The sequence below is a fragment of the Thermobia domestica genome, chromosome 11 (genome assembly GCF_964235325.1).
Source record: "Thermobia domestica chromosome 11, izTheDome1.hap1.1, whole genome shotgun sequence".
NCBI lineage: Eukaryota > Metazoa > Arthropoda > Insecta > Zygentoma > Lepismatidae > Thermobia > Thermobia domestica.
Genome location: NC_137464.1, coordinates 28,685,825 through 28,707,845, shown reverse-complemented (window position 1 = coordinate 28,707,845; position 22,021 = coordinate 28,685,825).

The following is a 22,021-nucleotide window of genomic DNA, read 5'->3' as shown; positions in this document are numbered from 1 at the left end:
CAATAGATGAACAATGACACTTTCGATACAATTTAAATCCAAATTTAGTCGTGAGACTATGAACACTCTATCGACAGATCATTCAAATATTGTAAAAAACAACTTACTTCTACATCAGAATAAGGATACAATCTAAAATGCATATAACACATTCCTTATAATTTCGTTGTAACTTGCAAAAACAACACAGAATCTATCCAACATTACAAATTTGATACACAATTAGGATTTCTTCGGATGCTTTGAAAATTTTGACACCAAACATTCAGTTTTTGGATCTGTTAAATGCTGATCAATCCCATCGCATTTTTGAAAATCAAGGTGAATTTATAAAAGAGATGAGGAACAGAAACTACATAAGATTTTATATTACAACTGAGATACTCTAATGATTATGATTGTTGATTTCTACCTCGCACTGGAATTTAATTGTTATTTTAATTGCAAATAGTTGATGGTGTATGGAACATTTGGATAAAATATTACTGAAGTATTTTCTAAATGTTACTTTGTACCCAGCATTTAAACATTTTTACAAAAACTTATATTTTGCAACTTACAAATTCCAAAATGTGTTTACTCTATTACAACATCACAGAAAATTCTATTATACTGTTTATTTTTATCTCCGTAACATCTATTATATAAAAGTGATTCTTGCAACCTAAAGATATACCATATATGTATAGTATGTTCTTGTGAAGTTACTACAGTTTATTTTTTATTAGTATTGTTTACTGTATATAGAAATATTGTATTGAGAACTACATCTGATGATAAGACCACGATGGTTCAGTGGTAGAAAGTTCGACTTTATGAAGTGAAGCTCCTGATTCAATCTCAACCTCTATCAATGAAGTTTCTGGTGGACAAACACCATGTTAGTGGGATTTCTAGGAGTTCTTCCGTTTCCCTATTCATTCTACCATTATAATTAATCTCATCATCACTGTCTCCTTTATCGTTAGTTCATAATAATGGTCAAGGGAGACTGCCTTCCTCTGCTATTTTTCAATTGTAGAGCCTCCTACTCCAACATTAGATACAGGTAGATCCCACTAAACATCATAGAGAACATCAGCATTATTTTCACCAGTTAACTTATAACCCATTGACTTCTATCTGTATAAAAGAATAACAAACATACAAAATAAATCAAAGTTTGTTACTAAACATTTTCTCAATTACGTCAACGACATCAAAAGACTCCATAGATGATAGATCCCTTACATACAAGGATTTGCGTTACAGTTGGAAGGGATACTCATTGCTAACAACCAGAATTGCCATAGACGATTGTGGCCCGATTAGGCAAACATTTTGGATTCAACATCAAAATTGGTGTTGGGATAAACGTTTAGAGTTTTACTCGTACTTTGTACGATAATTCAGCTGGTAAATGATAAATTTATATACAATGTACACTGATACAGAAAAGTGTTTGGGAAGATTCTACCCGTTTCCATGAGATTAATTTTCTAAAAGAACTATCTGATTGTATAGTAGATTGATAGTGAGGTAGGAAAAGAACAAATGAGAGAAGAGATGCCCCAACTTTTATGTAAAAAAACAGAATATTGTAAGCTATAAAAAGTATTGCGTACAATTTTTCATTGAAGAGGAAGGTAGCAAAACGAATAAGAGGAAGATACTGGGAGGGAAAAATATAATTTCAGGGGGGACATCGATCTTCATTTTCTTCATTTTAGAGTAGTTGTTTCTTCCAGCTCGAGTCAGCTGCGCTACACTTGACCGAGCAACATCTCTGACCTTATCTGATCTTGATGCAAGCAGTAGGACTAACACGTTCCAATCTCAGGGGGACAACATAATAATTGACGTTTTTGCAGAAGCTTTAGAAGAGGCAACATATTACCATATACCACAGATTTACATTATTAATTAATGTATACTAGTAGGTAAGAATTGAAATATATTGATGTTTTAAGCAATATTACAAGTCTACGGGCTGTTTTGAAAGGAACGGTTTAAGATATTTCTTCTGAACTGGAAATCTGTAAGACCTTCGGAATTCTGCAGCCGGTGTGGATTAACAGCAAGATTTTTTGCAATGGAAGTGGTAAGTAATACAATACTTCTTTTTTTGACAAACTTTAGGTGGAAACTAGTGTTACCGAGTTTGTTAAACAATATTCTCTCTGCGCTCATATTAGCAAATTATTTTATATTGATATCCTACATTAAACATAGTGAATTCTTTCATTTTATGTAATAATGCTTAAAACAAAATGATAAAAAAGGAAGAGGCAGTACTTTTTATCGTAATAGTATAATTATTAGTTTATATGTTACAAATGATCATAGTATGATGGAAACACCAAACCTGTGAGTCATTCCATGTCAAATCACCTAGAGCACTGTGCCTCAATGTCTCAGATTCTGTTCAAATTTTTTCGTATATTAATAACAATGAAATTATGCTAAATTATTTTTTTTTTCGATTTTTTGCATAACAAATGGGTCGGGGAGAAATGTTTGAAAAATGTGAATTTTACTTCAATTTCACTTTTTGGTACTCATCGTGGAACTAAACTACCATAACTTCCTTTTTTGAAGTTATTAGTCTCATTCTGGTGTCAAAGTAAAGCTCAATTTTCGCTCTTTCAGTAGATCTTAAGTAACCATTCAAACGATTACACTATCAAACATTAACGGGCATATAAAGCAAATTTTAGTTTTTTTACAAATTGTTCCATTGCTCAAAAGTTACAAGTACGAAACTTTTGGAAAATTTTTCGTACATTCATCTTAACACGTACGTGGTAGGGTTAAAAAATAAAGAGGGTGTGTTTTCGTACTTTTGCAATTATTATTTTTATGTATGGAAATATACAGTTTTATGTTTTGTTACAAATTGTGTCATTGCTCGTAAATTCCAACTGTGAAACTCTTGAAACCTTTTTATAGGATCGTGATAGCACATACATGATATAGTTAAGAAATACAAAAGAGTGCATTTGGTGTTTTTTATTATTATGTTTGTACGTCAGACTGCAATTCATGAATCGCTCTGGGTCTTCTATATTCTGCTGGCCAGAAAATGAAGACTTTTTTGGGTACCTTTTGAGAATATTGTCTGGGAAGTTCCTATTCCATCTCTTCCAATCTAATCAGCCTGGACATACGCAACTGAACACAAAATTAAAGAATACGTCATATCATCAAGGAAAAGAATGAGCTGTGTACTATAGGACACAACATTTTGTATGTAAATCTATGTAATTCTAAGAAGTATTACTGGTATGGTTGTTTATTGTTTTCATCTATGAACATTAGTTTATTATTTCTCATTTCTGTCAAAGACTTGCTGTAGCATTTTTAACTTTTAACTCTGATTTTTCTTTTCCTCTTTTATTTTTGTTTCATCCTTCCTTATTTTCTTCACTTGTGGTTTCGATAGGGGGGCTCCGGACCCCCAGGCCATCCCCTTTGGCTACGTGCATGTTTCACTTCGTGAAATGATGGAAAAATTAGGGGGCAAAACCAATGATATGAGTAATATCTACAGAGTTTAAGCTATTGTCAATACAATAGTTATAAATTAAACTTAAAATGTCGAGCTTTACAAGCAATATTTTATTGAAACTTTCGTCGAAACTATATGATGCAGATTATAGACGCTACAGTATTTAATTGTTTTATTTTAGTGTAACAGGTTTCCTGACAAAACATTTATAGATGGCGCTAATTAATTATATAGACTCTATTTAAATCATAAAAAAACATTCTAAATCATAAAAGATCTACTTTAAAAGGAAAACGTTTGCATACATATTATGAAACAGACTGAGACATCAAAGGCAATATATTTGGAACCAAAAGATGACATTTGTTTCTAAACTTGAGTTCTTGCAGTTCGCATTCTTCATATTTTCTTAATATATATCTCGTTTTTCACTACATTTTGGACAAAAAAGAATGTAGATAATCCGTTTTCAATTTGAAGTTTGTTACATTTGTATGCAGACAAAACAAAACTTAAAGGAATAATTAAAGTAATATTACTGATATTCTTTTCTGTGGTATACATACAAGCTTAAAATGATTAAATGAAATATTAGAAATAATTTTACTTCCTGTTTTTTTAAGGATTTATGTAAGAATGGACATTTTAAACATTTATGTACTCAAATTGTCATAATCGTTCAGATACACGTACGATTAACAGTATGCAAGTAAAAATTAATTAGATCACTTCTAATAGGTCGTTAAATGAATTGCACGTCTTACTACGTGAAAGCAGAAATGTTTGCAAAGTTTACCTTGCACTGAGGTAATGAAGGAACCATTTGAAAGGACAACTACACATGTTTCCCTCCACAAAATAAAGTAACGTAAATGTTTATCGCAGAAATAGCAAAGAACACATTTACTTTTGGGGAATTTTACACATGCTCTCCATTTACACATGGATTCTCTAACTTCCACATTCACAAATTTTGGCTGTTGACTTTACCATTTAGATGAAATGTCAACTTATCGATCAAACTCATCTTCCATATTCTCCAACATCGTTTCAGATAATTCTTCAATTTTTTTATCACAGACACGTAAAGCGTCTTGCAGTTATGCCGGTACGAATTAATCTGTAAATCTAACCTCAACACATGCCAGACAGTCAAATGAGGGTTATGAAATTTTCTTTTGATGCCATATGTAGACCCTGCAAGAACTATATCAAAATCTATAACGAATTCTTCTAACATTTTTTCTGAGTTTCTTGGGCTTACTGGCCTCTTGAATTTCTAGAATAAATTGCAGATTGGGAATGGTAAACACTAGATTGTTGTTCTTTGGAGTTCAGCTATTCTTTTCAACATCGAGGTCATATGAGACGTGCAACTGTAATTTAAGTAGGAATCTATGCCATCGTTTTTGTTCAATTTCTTGATGCAATATTGCATATTCTTAGAACACTAAATCGATTACAACATAACTCTTTCTTGGTATCTGTTATCGTTCTTGTACTATGTATTGAAACCGACAATTGTAGTGATTTTCAACTAGTTTTGGTTTTGGTAGACTTATGAATAGATACGTAACGTACTTTTAGGAAGTGGAATCGATTGCACATAATAGTAACTTATTCTACAGTAATCAACGTTAGAATGAAAATGGTTAATTTCCAGCAATTTTGGTTTGTATATTGGTATAGAAACGATATCGATTTCCAACTTTTCGATCTCTACTTTATGGTCGAATAAGGCGCAGAAACACCAATCGATTTTTTTTGTCTCTCGGGAAAGGTAGGTAGGGTAGGGCAAAGGTATAAAGGGGTTTTGGTAAACAAAAATTCTTAAAAATAATAATCAAAATTGGTACATCAACTTTGAAGATATGCGTCAACATATCTATTATGAAGTCAGCTAACTACAATTAAAAGCTGTCAGAGTTACAAATCTTCATTCAACCTGAGCTTTTTTGTTAGAACTTTATAAAATTTACAGGGATTACAAGGAAAGAATATTATTTTTCGAACAAAATATGAATTAAGTTTCACGGGACCACAATGAATTAATATTCTTTCAAACAATCGGAGAATTACCAAAATGCATTTTTGTTGAAGTTATGAGTGATCATACACAAAACATTAAAGATGAACACTGTTACCCATTGAGGAGTTTCATGGACTATCTCCAAAACCTTTTCTTGGAATCTTATGAAGTTTCGAAGCAACAATGAAACTTATTCCTTTAAACAAAGAGAAAAAAGAATCATAAAAATCGGTATACCTTTGTTGTGGCTATGAGTAATCATAAAAAAAACTAACGATGAACGCTGTCAGTCACTATGTTCATTCACCTTCATGATCTAGCCCTGAAACCAGGTAAGATCGTTACGGCGTTTACATGAAGCAGGTCGGTGCATCTATGTCGAGTTTTCGCATATTAAAGACGATTAAGAATTTTTTTATATTCACATTGTTGAGTTTATACTCACAATTCTAAACAACATTGACAGTACAGCCGAAGGAAAAATGTTAAATAGTTTGCAGAACACTAACATACAGAATGTATAATATTACTAGTATAGTAATGCCGATGTTAATTTTCTTAATGCTGTATAGATGGGACTGAATGAAAATAAAGTCAATTAACAAATCTCAAATTACAGCAGACCGCAGCTAAAAACAAAACAACCAGCATTTGAGGAATATTCATCTTGATTGGAAAGTAGGATTTGACCAGACGACAGTGTCTAAAAGTAAATAATAGTGATACCTAAATATTGACATTCACAATTAGAATGTTTTAGTATGTGTTCATCAGACTCAAGGGTTCATAAGTTCTGTGCGTTTTCTAACACGTTTTAATAAATGTATTTAATTTTTATATGAACACAAATGGATGAAGTATATCCGTGTTCCAGTAATCATATAGTAATGAAAACTCAGAATTTTCTTAAAATTTACGCTGCAGCATGTGTAGGTGATAACGATTTATTAACATCGAATAATTTCCACTTCCCGTTTTCTTCTCATTTATTAGTACAGTTTTTGTTTCGAGAACTTTGAGTACGCATGAGTTCACGGAAAGGTAGTGTTTTTCTTTTCTTCACAATTTGCAACTTTCTTCAAACGGCATTAACTGCAATATTTCCTGTTTGTGACTATTCTACTGTTAAAAATTAAGTCCTAAAACCAAATACTAGCATTTTTGTATATTATTAAACTACATCTCATGTTACAGTAAAAACTGCAACTAGAATTCGATCACACTTTTAAGTATAGTACAATCTCTACTTCGATTACCGTTGGAACACAATTCACTGTTACAGAGATGTGCTTAATCTGCAGGTCTCGTTGAAAGCTTGAAGAGATGATTTAACACGTGTGGTAAGATAGCCCCCGAGTTTAGAAAATTGCAATAATGCCTAGGCCATTCGTTTGTACTACGTTTGTACCGTTTGTACCGAAAATATTTTCGTTTCTGCCATTTTCCTTGTAGGGTTACTTGAGTGATCAAGTGAGAGGCCTAACTTGGAGCAAGATTGCCCCCCCCCCCCCGTATTACAGCACAAAAAATTTGAAATACACAATTCCAAAGCAAATCGATTGTACCGTTTGTACAGAAACAACTTTTTGTACCCTGAATGTTTTGAAGAAAGAGTGGATGACATTTTAGGTGGGGCTGTCTTGGCTTGTCGACTTTAGAAAATTGAAACAATGACTAAGTCATTCGTTTGTACTACGTTTGTACCGAAAATTATATCGTTTCTACTGTAACCGATTCGTCGTCTCTGTTCTGGTGACCACTTATTTGTAAGCGACCAGGTATTGGGTCGCTGTTCGGGGGTTCTATCCTTCGTGGTCCCGCCAATGGGTAGTTGCTGGAGACCTGGACTTACCTGGGTAGGACGATGAAGGATCTCCAAGAAGAGATTACCAAATTGGTTGCAAATTGTTTCGTCGGTCTCAATGACGAGATGAGCATTAGGCGTCGAGAGGATCGGATGTCTCGTCTCGAAAACCACACGGACGATAAGACGGTCATCCAGACCATAAAGCGCAGAAACATCATTCACACATACAACGAAAACACACTGGATTAAATGACACTATACTTATTTATTAGAATACTATTAAAAGAAGAATGAAGAGAAATGATCACAACACTTAACACTATATATATATATATATATATATATATATATATATATATATATATATATATATATAATTTCCATTATCGCAATCGCACTTTACTTTCCAGTATATTGTAGTCCTTTATCATTTTGATTTATATATAGAAAATTATAATTCAAATTTCGCTATAAGTGTCTTTCTTACACCATTGATGCACTTTTGGGATTAGCACTGGGGGAAAAGTTGCCGGGATAATCCCACGTAGTTATCTAGTTGCTGCTCCAAAGAGTCCTGAAGAGTCGAGATCAGTCTTCAGCAAAATAACACAGTCTCCAAAGTGGAATGCTAATGTTGCGTTTGTAACTTATACGCACAAGGTATGTGAACCTGGGACTTCACTAGTTGGGACTAGCCGAAAGAAAACGTCCTTCACCGGCTAATAGCTTGTGCCCCTTAACACAATGCCATACTTGAAGCTCGACGCGACGTGCGTAGTTACGACTTCCAAACCTGGAGTCAAATTCCCCGAACCAAAAAGTTCGAGATACCAACCGCAATGGTTCACTGAAGAATGTTGGCAGTTAATTCTAAACATCACTTAGTTAAATCACCTGTATGCACATGCAAACAGATTACAGAAAATAATTTTTGTTAATTTTAGTCCACTGGACAAGACGCACCAGACATTGCGATAATTCGAGCGTGAGAAAGAACACATAAGGAACTGCTAAAGAAATGTGACTGGTGACATTCGGTCCTTTGAACACCCGGCCTACTCTGGTCTGCTATAATCTACTGTAATATTTCCATAAATGATTAAAGAAATCACTTAATTCAGTCCCAAATAACAGTAGAACATAGACTGTGAATATTAATAAATAAGGGAGAAATACTGAAAAGTTTTGTCGTTCATTGAAACGTTCTCACCAAAAATGAATGTTTTAAATATATATATGAAAAAAAAAACAATAAAGATTTCTTTGTCCAGCTGCGTGGGAAGGAAGCAATTCCCACCGAAGAAAGAACTTATTTGCGTTGCAGAATAAAGTATAAATCGAAAAAAATAATCACTATCTTTACAAAATATACAGAGCGTCCACAAAAATTAATTTTATAACCTGGTGGCGGTTATAGTACTATTTTCCTTGTAGGGTGACTTGAGAGGTAAACTGAGGGGGCTATCTTGGTGTCAAGATTGTCCCCCCGTATCACAGCACAAATCGGTACAAACGGTACAAACGTAGTACAAACGAATGATTTAGTCATTGTTTCAACTTTCTAAAGTCGACAAGCCAAGATAGCCCACCCAAATGTCATCCTCTCTTTCTCGAAAACTATCAGGGTTCAAACAAACCTTTTTTCGCTACAAACGATTTGCTTTCGAATGTTTTATTTCAATGTTTTGTGCTTTGATATGGGGGTCTATTTTGGCGCCAAAATAGCCCCCCAAAGGTCATCCCTCTTTCTAGAAAACTATCAGGGTGGTAACAAAACTTTGTTTGGAACAAACGGTACAAACGATTTGCTTTCGAATGATGTAATTCATTTTTTTGTGCATTGATACGGGGGAGGCTACTTTGGCGTCAAGATAGGCCCCCGATATGTCAACCCTTTATCTCGAAAACTCTCAGGGTACAAACAAAACTTTTTTCAGTACGTACGGTACAAACGATATTCTTTCAAATGATGTATTTTAATTTTTTGTGGTGTGATACGGGAAGGCTAACTTGGCGCCAGGATATCCCCTTTTAGTTGACTTCTCAAATAACCCTATAAGGAAAATGGTATAAACGAAAATATTTTCAGTACAAACGGTACAGTCATTGTTTCAATTTTCTATACTTCGGGTGCTATCTTGGGGTACATGATTTAACTTAATTTTTTGTGTTGAGCTGAAATATCGGAACCGTGTTTGCTTATCACGTTTACCTCTTTTGCAATTTGCAATCGATTTTTTTATTTTGATGTAATTTCGATTGAAAACACCATAATAGAGGATATGTGTAATTTGAATAAGGCATGATCAAATTGCAACGAATATACAAAACAATACTTTACGTAACAGGTACATTTGTAAAGGATATAAATCTCACCACAAGAACACTATGTTTTTGCCTATGACATACAGTGTGCTACTATATGAAACTATTTTTTTTTTCATACCGTTTTAATTTCAAGACAAAGTCCTCCATAAAAGACTATTCTGCAATGTGAAAAGAACATGATGAAATTGTAACGAGAACACTATTTTTGCTGCTCTTTAATGAGAATGAATACTCTGTTGATTTGCGTTTTTGTTCTTGAATAAGTTTACCTCGCACTAAACACCATAGAGACTTCAGACATTACTTCTTTTATGTCCTGATAGAGCCGCTCTCCATGTTCCTTGCTGAATGCTCCTAAATTTGCAGGAAAATAGTCTAGATGAATGTGCAGGATATGTAGTTTTAAGCTCATGTGGCAACTTAATTTCTGGAAGTTGTACAGCATGGTTTAGACAATCTGTTGGTAGTTGTCATTTTTAACATTGCCCAGGAATTTGCTGGAAACAGTCTTGAATGCTTCTCATGTCTGAAGCCGTGTTTCGTTCATCGTCGTAGTAAATATAGGATACTTCATAAGCTCCCCAGTTTGGGGGCCGTCAAAAACTATTTCCTTAATGTCGGCTATCCGACAGTCCAGGAAATTTCTTTAGAGGTACCGGACGTAGGGGACATTTCTATCCAAACTCTTAACGTACTGCTTCATAATTCCCAATTTTATAAGTAACGGGAGCAATAACACATCTTGAAGATCAATTAATGGACGATTTACAATGTATTTTGCTCTTGGCAAGAACCATTTCCTCTTGGGATACCCAGAAACTAACAAATGCCTATCATTGTCCCGAGAGTCCAACTCACACAGAAAACTTTGTATAACCTGTCCCAATATGATACCGCATACTTTCAAATCACACCACAGTAATCATCTGTGTTCATTGTTTTCAGTTTCTACAAAACCATACATAAATTATGCTAGTTTTCATGAAGAGATGTTGAAGCAGGTTTAATCCCATTGTAAAGCAGAAAAATTTAAGAATTGTTTTACTCGAATCAATAAATACACACCAGTCCTTTGCTTGGTAAACTATTCCAAGACGATGAATCATCAGGGATATGACATCAGACAAGTTCTCCTTGAACAAAAAGCTGCCTGAATTATTTTTCCCGCAATATAAATTTGTCACAAGACGTAAAAGATTTGTCTCTTTTAATCTTGATCCAAAAAGTTTACTCTTTTCTTTAATGAGGTCTAGGTCAGACACCAAATCATTTAAGTCATACTGATTATAAAGATATAGAGTTTTATCTTCAACATCCGTTATAAAGGTATTATCATTATCATCTTCCGAAATTGAAGATGACGAAGACACACTCTCTGGTAATTGTATTGCTGCTTTTGGGACAGGAATATCGGGTCCATGTGGTACACGGGTTATGGCTGATGGAAGACTCAGATATACAATATGCTTTTTTGTTTTTCGTATTGAAACAGCACACTTTACATGCAAAAATAACAATCGTCGAAATGATTTCTTTGTTACCGCGAAACCATTGGGATTCTCAAATTTATTGATGGCAATAAATCTTCGTCCATTGTACCAGGTTTCCTACACATGTTTTGCACACAATATGAGGCGCGACATTATTATCCTGATCACCAAAATTCATGTAAAAATATGCCAAGTGCTAGTTTTTTATACATGGCTTATTATTTAGCTTATGACCTTTAATTGAGCTTGTGATCGATTGGGAATATTTTTCGGGGTCCCAGGTTTACAACTATATATATATATATATATATATATATATATATATATATATATATATATATATATATATATATATATATATGAGTGGTGACCGAAAAGTTTTGAGCCTTCAGGAATCTATAAGAAGTACAGATTTAGTAATGTTAGTAATTTAGAAGTACAGATTTAGTAAGATTTATTTCTCATTTGAATTCCCTTCGACAGCACACTTGCTCCAACCGTCCTGAAATGCTCTTATAGAAAAAAGTGTTGAAAAAAAGTCCCTTAGGTTGTGGCCACAGAAACAAATCCATGGTTTTCATGACGCCATTATCGCATTGCAAAACGTCGTCCCGCTAGAGCATTTTTAAGATTAGGGATCGAGTGGAAGTCTGAGGGGCCATATCTGGAGAATAGAGTGGTTGAGGAACGAGTTCAAAGCCGCATTCATGAATAGTAGCGATGTCAACTGCTTATGTGTGGCCGGGAGTATTGTCATGATGGTAGAGAACGCCTCTGGAGATCATTTGTGGCCGTTTTTCTTGAATTTGGACTCGAAGTTTTTTCAAAAGATCACTATAGTATTGTCCTATGATGGTATGACCCCTATGCAGTTAATCAGTAAAAATCACACCTTGGGAATACCAAAAACAGAGGCCAGCACTTGGGCCGCGAAGGGGGTCACCTTTACCTTCTTTGAGGTACGAGAGGAAGGGTGCTTCCATTGTTTGGATTGTTGTTTTTTTTTCTGGCTGTAATGGTGTACCCAACAGTCGTCCATAGTGATGAATCGACGGAAAAATCGTCCACGTCACGTTCTAACAGTTTCAAATTGCTCACGAATAGGAGATACCGAGTGCGTTTTTGTTCTTGAGTCAGAAGACGTTTGAAGTTTTGAAAATTTCATTTTATTTGTAGAACGTGTAAAGGGATGAAAAACAAAAACACGTTAACTAACACCGGGAGGAAGTAGACATTTATTTGAGGGTATGCTTACCATGGCCGCCATCTTGAAGTCGTTTATCTTGTATCTCTCACAACTTTTTAAATGGGAAGAAGGTCACGTAATGTATTATTTTTTTTAAAAAAAAATCAGGTCAAAAAGACCTAACGAACGCTAGTGAGAATATAGTACGTATCTTCTTATGAATGGTATAATCAGTTTGAAATCATTATTGTCTGCAGACAAAATGAAATGCTGATGAGACGACCACAAACCGTAAGAAACTTATGGAAGATGGAAGACATATTTTCGATTGGATAATTGAGTTAGAAGACAAACCTTCATAAGCAGCCACCTATTGATTATGCGCTACTAAAAGAATAGTATACATCCGGTTTTCCTGACTTGATATATTTAAAATAAAATCACGGGATTTTTCGCAGAAGAGGGCAAAGTTTGTCCTCTGGTTTTGTATTTTTAATATAGCTCTAATTAGCACTGGCGCAAATCCCGTGGGGATGAGCAGGACATATCCCCTCAATCTTGGAACTGGGGAGACTGTCCCGCCCAATAATCCGATTTGAAATGTTTTTTTTGGGGGGGGGAGATAAATGTGATAATTTGTGTCCGACTGCCATAAAGGAAGTGAATTGAAATTAATGTCCACCCATAATAAGCCATGTCTACCTCCCAATGTTCCAGACAACTCTCCTCTCCTGATCCCCCACAGCATTGTTTTTCAATTTCATAAATATTTTGAACATCGCTAAAATAAAATATTATTATTCGTCTCCCTCAATGTTGAAAACAGATTTGCGCCGCTGAAATAAGAGAAAGGATATGCAAAGAAGTAGTATTAAAGCTGATTTATTTGATACCATCTAGGTATTCGCGTTAGCATCCCATTACATAATCGATAAGGAACTTTAACTGAGTGGGGTGTTCAAAATAAAAGAGGGTGTGCACCCAGTATAAAGATATCATTTTTACACTAACTCGAAGAAAACAATATTTTTACTACAAAGGGTGTATGTAAGGAAATTTGGTGGTGTTGGGGGTTTGCACACTGGCGCAAATCCCGGGGAGATAAGGGAAACATCTCCCCTCCAATCTTGGAATTGGGAAGACTATCCCCCTAATAATACGACTTGAAATGTATTTTTTTTGGAGAGAAGTGTGATGATTTTCGTCCGATTGGCACAGAGGAAATTGAGATGAAATTGATGTCCCCCCAGAATAAGCCTGAAATCTGCCCACCTCTCAGTGTTGAAGATAAATATGCTCTCCTGATCCTCCACAGCATTGCTTTTCAACCTCATAAACATTTTGAACATATATACATTGCAGGAACAGTCTTACCTGTCCCTCCCAATTATGAAGACAGATTTTCGCCGCTGGGTTTGCACTATGCTCCCTGAACGTAATATCTATTTTTACAACAGTAGTTGTGAAAAAATAGACTACTGCAGCAAGGAATTCAGAAAATTTTTGCTTATGCCTTTAAAGTTAATACAAAATATCCATTTGCTTATTAGGGAGAGGCCATACCCTCTGTTGTGGAGTGTATGGAGGTACTTGTATTGTAATATGTTGCTGTGTGTACTTGACAACCAAGAATAGCAGAGCCATCTTAACGGTACCATAACCACTTGGCTGGGTGCCCCGCGAACAGAATGGCATGTATTAATTATATGTATTAGGAGCAAAATTTAGTCATACAGACCACAACAAACTCGTTAGGTCAAGAACCAAATATGCTGTTAAAACGACACTGGACAAGAGATTAAAATGGACAGCAAAGTAGACGGCACTAGCACGAGGACGTATTTAAAATATTAACTACAGAAACTTAAGTGTATCACTGCGTGATTGTAATAAAATAATTTCTGATCCTATGTCATCAACTTTTCCACTCGAAAGATGTGATATAAAACCATTAAATTTCTTATAAATTTAGATAGTCAATAGATCTAACTGCATTCAGAGCAAATAATTTAATTTTCGTCTCGGAGAGGATCAGGGAGATGAAAACTTATATTGATTTTCTTCTGGTACAGCATTTTATAGATTTAACATATTCCGGAACTGCTTGCTGCATCCAAGATGCCGTAGTAATGAAATCTTTGAGTTTTAAGTCCTACGATTATGAAGGCTATTCTGAAGGAGACAGTGATGATGAAAATTAATGAAATGGTGGAATGAAGAAAGTGGGAGGAAACGAGAGAACCTCGAAGAAAGCCAGGCACATGGGTTTCTTCACCACAAAGTTCATTTGGTGGAAGCAGGGTTTAAACCCGGGACCCCAAGCACCAGAATGAATACTCTACCACTGAGCCATCGCGGCCCCTAAGATGGCGTATTGCATATGAGGGCTTAAATGAATGGCACGATAAACATACTGCTCTTCGATACTTTATGTGGACGCGGGCTTACATGAAAGGAGAGTAGAATTAATCATGGTTGCAGAGACATTCGTTTAAGGACATTCTTCCTCAGCTTATTTCATACAGGATCTTTAAAACTTGCTAACAGCATATGCTTACAGATAATCATATTATACATTTCTACATCACTTTAATTATATTTAAGTATAAGTAGGTTCACGTTAGTGACAGCAAGAGGGTTCCTTCAGCAAAATTACAAAGTAGCGCAAAACATTTGTTCTTCCAACCAACTACCTAGATACAATGTAATTCCGAAATCAAAAAGAAACCTGAGACATCACAGACACCTTCGCCTGTACTGACATGAAATACCTGTGAGGTCCTTTCAAAAGAAACAGATGATTCAGAAAAAGCTTCCACTCCAAACATTGAACTTGTAAGCGATGAGAAAATAGACGATATGAAGACTACTTCGAACGAGATTAAAACTTGGATACATATATTTATAATTGCCTACCCACCAAGGCTTACAAATTACAACAATTAATAACTAATAATTGCAGCAAAGAAGCCACTTTTCTATTTATGGAATGATACACAAAAATTAAGTGCGAGTTTCAGGAAGATTACAAAGTCGTGCAAAAGTTTTATTACTAAAACAAAGTACAATATACCACCGATATCACGAAGAAACGGGAACCGTCAAAGCCTTTATTTATCACCTTCCAATTGATACCACTTTTGAACACATCACAACAGCACTCAAGGAGAAGGGTTATCCAATATTATCCATTTCACAAATGCGATCAAAGAATCGGCTCTAGGATCGAAAGAAAAAGTTTGCATCCCACTATTTTCTATTACATTGAAGAGGACTCCATAAACACCAGAATCTTTAAAGAAGACTTATTGCTACAGATGAAAGTTCGCATGGGACAAATACAAATGAAACGTTATTTGCAATGCTTCAAGTGTCAAATATTTGGGCATTCGCAAGCAAATTTCCAACTATGCATTGGTGCATTATCTACGCCGTCTCTTCGGACGTACCCACGGGAAAACACCAGAGACACACAAGCGAAATGAGGCCCTCATCCTGCTATTTATTCCGGATATCCCTGAATGCACAAATTCTACAAACAAAAAGGAAAACAACACCAGCAAGCACAATCTCACATTCAGCACCTCTTGAAAAACACCAGTACTACAACCACTTCAAGATCTGAGTATACAATGTTATGCACTTTCGCAACTTGAATAACAAAGATTTCTTGTGAGGATAACTGATCCTCTGAAGATGTCATCCAAACTATTAAAGGACACAGTACACACGCTACGCATCTGCATGGCAAAGCTGAGAGCTGACCCACATCTGCTCAACAAATTCACCATCCTCATGAATTTCTTCTCTCAAGTATTACAACAAAGTAAAGAATCCTTTTAAACACTTCAGCACCTAAGCATTTTATTGCTTGTTATAAGATGCATTTTCTTGTTTTATTTTGTACTGTTCTGTATTATGTATGAAGTTATTTTATGCTGTATCTAGTCAAACATATCAATAAATAAATCCTGTTACTCATCTCAAAATGAAACCACAAATTGAATACTTCTGACCCAAGATAAGACGTTACCTTGTGTGTCACCCATCTTCAGATGAAAATGAAATTGCACTTTAAAAAATAGTTTTTTTTTTCACAGGAACTAACATGAAATTTATTTGAACACATTATACAATGACATTGTCACAAGTAAAACAACAAGCTATTTGATGGAACATAATGGTCATCAGCACTTGTAATCTCATTTTTTTTGGTCATGTTGAAATTTGCAGTATATAAGGGGGTTTCGTTTACATGATGTTTTTGCGAGTGTGCAAATACATACAACAAATTAGTGTACCAAGTATCATTTTGAAGTGTCCTACAAATATTAACACACAACGAACTCAATTTACTGATCTAATGAATGGTAAAATATGGAAATTCATCAAAGAAATATCTAAAAGGTGGTAATACTTGCCAAGCATAACCAACATAGATTGAGAACAAGAATTCAGGAAAAACCTCTATTATCTCAAGGAATAAATAAAGAATTACGTCAACTAAATGTTATTCCAAACATTCAACTAATGCTATTGGTCACTTCTAATCAACGTCTGGGGCCTAACTATTTTGAACATTTTAGAAGATATAGTTCAGTCATCATTACAATTAGTCTTTGATATAGAAATAATTCAGGTAACGTACTGAACACGAAGGACTGAGATTAAAGTTTCCCAGAAGCAAACAAGACAACTTCACTTTATCTGGCGACGACTACCCACATAATAAAGTGAAATGTTGGTGATTAAGTGTCTTCGTAATGACTGATGAATACTGATAAACGAGACAAAGAGTTAATGAAATGCAACTCAAACAGCAGTTAAATTATTAATATCCTAAATCTTAGAATATAAAAATCAATGAAAATATATGTATATCTTTTGCCCATTCATCCTCAAAGGGGATGATTTCTTTAAACCGAATCTGGGTATTCCAAATATAGACGTGATATAATTCAAGCACGTAATCTCCGCTTGGAGTGCCTGTGAAATTCGAACAAAATGCATATACTTTGTCATTACTATTGGTTTTACTCAAACAACTTGACTTTTGACAATAGTCTGTCCATAATTAGCTTACAAGCTATACATCGTTTCTCAGCTCTTCATTATGTCATTTGAATAAACTTTCAATTAACTATCTCCTTATTATAGTTTTTGAGATATCTGGACGAATTCATTTTTTTGTTGATTTTCCATTGACTTTAATATTCGTGTGTGCTTTTTTACGCTCCGTCCAGTTTATGACATTTTGCCTTTTAAATATAGACTCTACATAGTTTCTTCTACATTTCAACTGAATTTCAGCCATTTCACTCTTGTGGATTTTAAGATAAGTGGAGGAATTATTTGTTTTTCGTTGATTTTCCATTGGCACTAATGTTAATGTTTCCTTTCTTTTTGACTATGTTACATCCATTTTAGAACAATTTGCTTTTCGACCATAGAATTCAGGCAGACTCTTCTACATTTGAGATGAATTTCGGCCATTACCATTAAAGTCTGCTGACATCACTACAACCGGCTAGGCTCTTGAGATCATAAATGATTTAATCTATTAACAATTTTTGTTCCTTTCACCAATATTGTAATCGGTTCCAGACCAATTAGTTATTGACCTCTTTTTAGTTAGCCAAAATAACACTATAGAAGCTGATGCTTAAACCGTTATTCATAATGATATTTATTCGAAACGCATGGCTTCCCTTCAAATAACATAATAAATAGAACAAACACTTTGCCCACTTTTATAAGTGAAGTTTCATTGCCATTCGAAGATGGGCAGGCCGCAGAAGAAAACATCCTCTCTCTAGAAGTGAGCATCAATTTACTTGTAGGTGAATTTGGAGGTATGAGGATTCTACTTTTTATTGCATTTTTAATAAAGCATTTATAAGAAGGTTTTATTATGAAATAATATGAATGACAAAGTGAAGTGCAGGTAACAGAACAAGAGGACGTAGGAAGTAAGTTGCTTAGACGGTGTTAATCTTCAGCTCTGGGGATACCCAGAAAAAGTTGAACACATGGAGCTCCATTAGTTAATGAAGTTACATACAATCGGTACAGTGATGCTGACAATAAAGGCCACGAAGTGGGTTACAGAGAACAGTGGTTCTCTCATGTTGGTTGAATAGCAAAAAATATGATGTAATGTCAATAGTAATAACGTGATAAAGCTGGTGTCTGGTCTAAACGTTCATGAAGAATACGATAAGCGTCTGCTATGTGTCGTTGAATGTAGCGAAAGCGGATGCTATATAGATGAGTAAGAGTATTTGTGTTGTTTAACCTTAGATCTTGGCAATCCGAGTGGGTGGTGGCAATGGATAAGCAAGGCGTTAAAAATGATGTTCTATTACTTGTAGCTTATCAAACTTTTTTGGAGCTGATAACTGGGCAACATGTCCGTGCATAGAAGCAGAACAAACAAAAACTTAATAAGTATAAATAATGATTTTGATGTTAAGTACCTAATTAGAGCCTTTGAAACTGTGTAACAAGTTGAGCCGAAGACGAATATTAGCTTGTAAATTGGAAAAGTAGACATGCCAAGAGAGATGTTTGTCGAAAGTGACACCAAGGTTGTTCACACTATTTTGTAAGGGTGTTGTCGATCCAAGTAATGTAAGATATCAATTTTCCGAATTTCGTGTTAAGCAGTACTTGTTTCGTTTAAGTGCAAATAACATCAATTGTGTTTCAGATGGTTAAGTTTCAATTTGAGACACCAACAGATAAGTTATCAAATGCTGGTTGCAATGCTGTGTTTACTGTATATACTGTTTTGATTAGCATAGAACTAGATATGCTGTATCATTAGAAAACTGAAATTCATAAATTGGTGGTTTTACTATTGGTACGTCAGCAACATATACGTAGTACGAGAAGCATACTGTAAGTTGTGACCAACATTATTTTTACAAACGTAATCTTTACTTGTAAGTGAAACCGAATGTATTATCTAAATCTACAGACTTTCCTTTCACTTTTACACATAGTCTCCGTTTTTTGCACACATTTTCCACGTCGTTCTGCAAGCTTTAAAATACCCTTGCAATAGAATTCCGTTCCAGCAGCCCCTAGACACTGACACACTGATCGCCGAATATTCAAAAATGTCTCGTAGCGATGGCCTCGCATCTATCCTTCACAAAACCGAAAAAATTCTATTCGGAGAGTGCAATGTCGGGATTGTAGGGAGGATATGAAAGTCTTTCCCATCCAAATCTCCTGATCTGCTCCACAGTGGCACGTGCAGAATGTGAACGCGCATTATCCTGTTGAAGGACGATCTTCTTTTCAAGATGTTTATCACACAAGGCACGACGGAAATTCAAAAGTATCTGGATGTAGCAGACAGAATATCTTTTTTTTCCAGGCTCAAGAAAGCCAATCAAAATATAACCGTGTGTATCCCAGAAGACGCTCTAAATAACGTTCCCTACCGATTGCACTGTCTTGCCTTTCTTTTTCGGTGGCGGATTGAAGTGGTGTAATTCTATACTTTGTCGTTTTGTTTCAGCTTGATAATGATGGATTCATCTTCAGTTACAATACTCGTCAAAAGGTCATCAATTTCATGTCGAAATTTCTGAAGAAGGATTTGGGCAATGGTCAGTCTCTCACATTTGTGGTCCTCGCTTAATAAAGCCGGCGCACAATGGGCACAAACCTTTCGATAATCTGTGAATAATTTCTTGCACAGCACTAGGCCCAACACTATGGTTCACAGTGATTTTATTCACAGTGATGTGATTTACCTCCCCTAACCGGCTCATCAACCGTTCCGTGGAGGCAGTTCGAGGGCGTCCTCTACGAGACTCATCTTCGATACTCGTGTTTCAATCCTAAAATTCTTTCGCCCACCTCCCAACACTGGTGAAACCAATTCACACATCTCCATAGGTACGCTACAGTCTGCGATGAATTTGAGAAGCAGATTGGTCCTCTTTAACAAGGAATTCAATCAGAGCACAGTGTCCAAACAAAACATCGCTGCTTGCCATTTTGGAAATCGTGCCTGTGGTCACTTGCTAGCAACAAAAAGCGTCAACGTCTGGAAAGAAAGAAAGAAAGAAAGATAGAAAGAACGGTCTGTAGATTTACATGATATACGTGGTTCCACTCATAGGTAAAAATGCAGGGAACGCTGGGGGACGCCGTCCCCCACCTTGAAAAATTATGTACGGCGTCCCCCAGTTCCTAAAAAAATTACAAAGGGTAAAGACAGGCAGGGAGAACGGCGTGTCATCATTCCGCTACCTACGTCCCCCCACATTTTCAGATACACTTTTACCCCTGGCTTCACTTGCTATTAAAGATTACGGTTGGGAAAACATTTTGCTCACAACTTTGAGTACGCTCCTCGTATATATATCTTCATAATTCGTTAAAGCAAGTAATGGGCATACAATGAATGCGCTGCTTGTAATTATAATTCCTCTTGAGATATCAGGAATAATGTTGAAGTATTAAAAGTAATTCAATCAAATTCACGATTGACGTGTAGAAACTTAATCACTCATAGATGGCACATGGAAGTGTTGTATGAGACGTAAAAAACATCAAGTATTTCTTAAATAATAATATTCATATGTATTAATTTGTATAACAAGAATCCACAGTCGTAAACGAAATACCCGAATTGAATAGACATCTTAATCCTACAAGTCATCAACATTTCCATATTAATTTCTCACTACTCATTACGTTACCCTTTAGAATAAGTATCAGTACTACACAGAAAATAACAAATATGTTGTTTGGCAACTTACAGAAATCATTTATTTTTGTATGGGCACGCATGGATGATGTATATCTGTGTCCCAGTTTTCTGAGTCTATCGTGATATATGTAATGTTGAATATTCTTCTACACATTGTACATTCTACGTATTATACATACATTGAATATTCTTCTACATTCTTCTACATTATATATATTCTTCTACGAATGAGAATATTACTAACCAACTGAGGAATCATTCATTCTGCAAAGTTTAGAATTAGTAAAATTAGCACTATGAAGGATATAAACTTTAATTACTAACAGGACTGTAACCAGTGGACGTGGAACAGTATCGCCCACTTGAGTTTCCCTTGTTTGAAAGGGAGCACTTATGATTTATTTATATTTATGTAATATGTAGAATCTTTTTTAGTTTAGTTTCCACACTACTGTGCTACTACCATAGGGGAGACAATGACGAATCTAATGAAATAAATGGTTCAATGAAGAAACTACGAAGGCAGCGGTAACTCTGAGAAAACCTACGCAAGGATTCTTCTCCACTACAAAGCCCACTTGGAGGGAACTGGGATCGAGCTAGGGACCTCAGCTTCCAGATCGAAAAATGAAATGAAATCTTTGAGTTTTACGTCCCACGGTTATGCCGGTTAGGCTAAAGGAGACGTTGATTATGAGAGATGAGTGAAAAGGTGGAATGAAGAAAGTGGGAGGAAACGGGAGAACCCCGAGAAAACCCACGAGCACGGTGTTTGTCCACCACAAAGTTCACTTGGCGGGGGCTGGGATCGAACCCGGGACCCCAAGCACCAGAGGTGAACGCTCTACCACTGAGCCACCGCGCCCCCCTGCTTCTAGATCGAGGTTTTAGCACTGAGTAACCACATACCCAATTTGTAAGTAATTATTATCTTTCAGTTATGCTTCCGATTCCAGCCTTTAA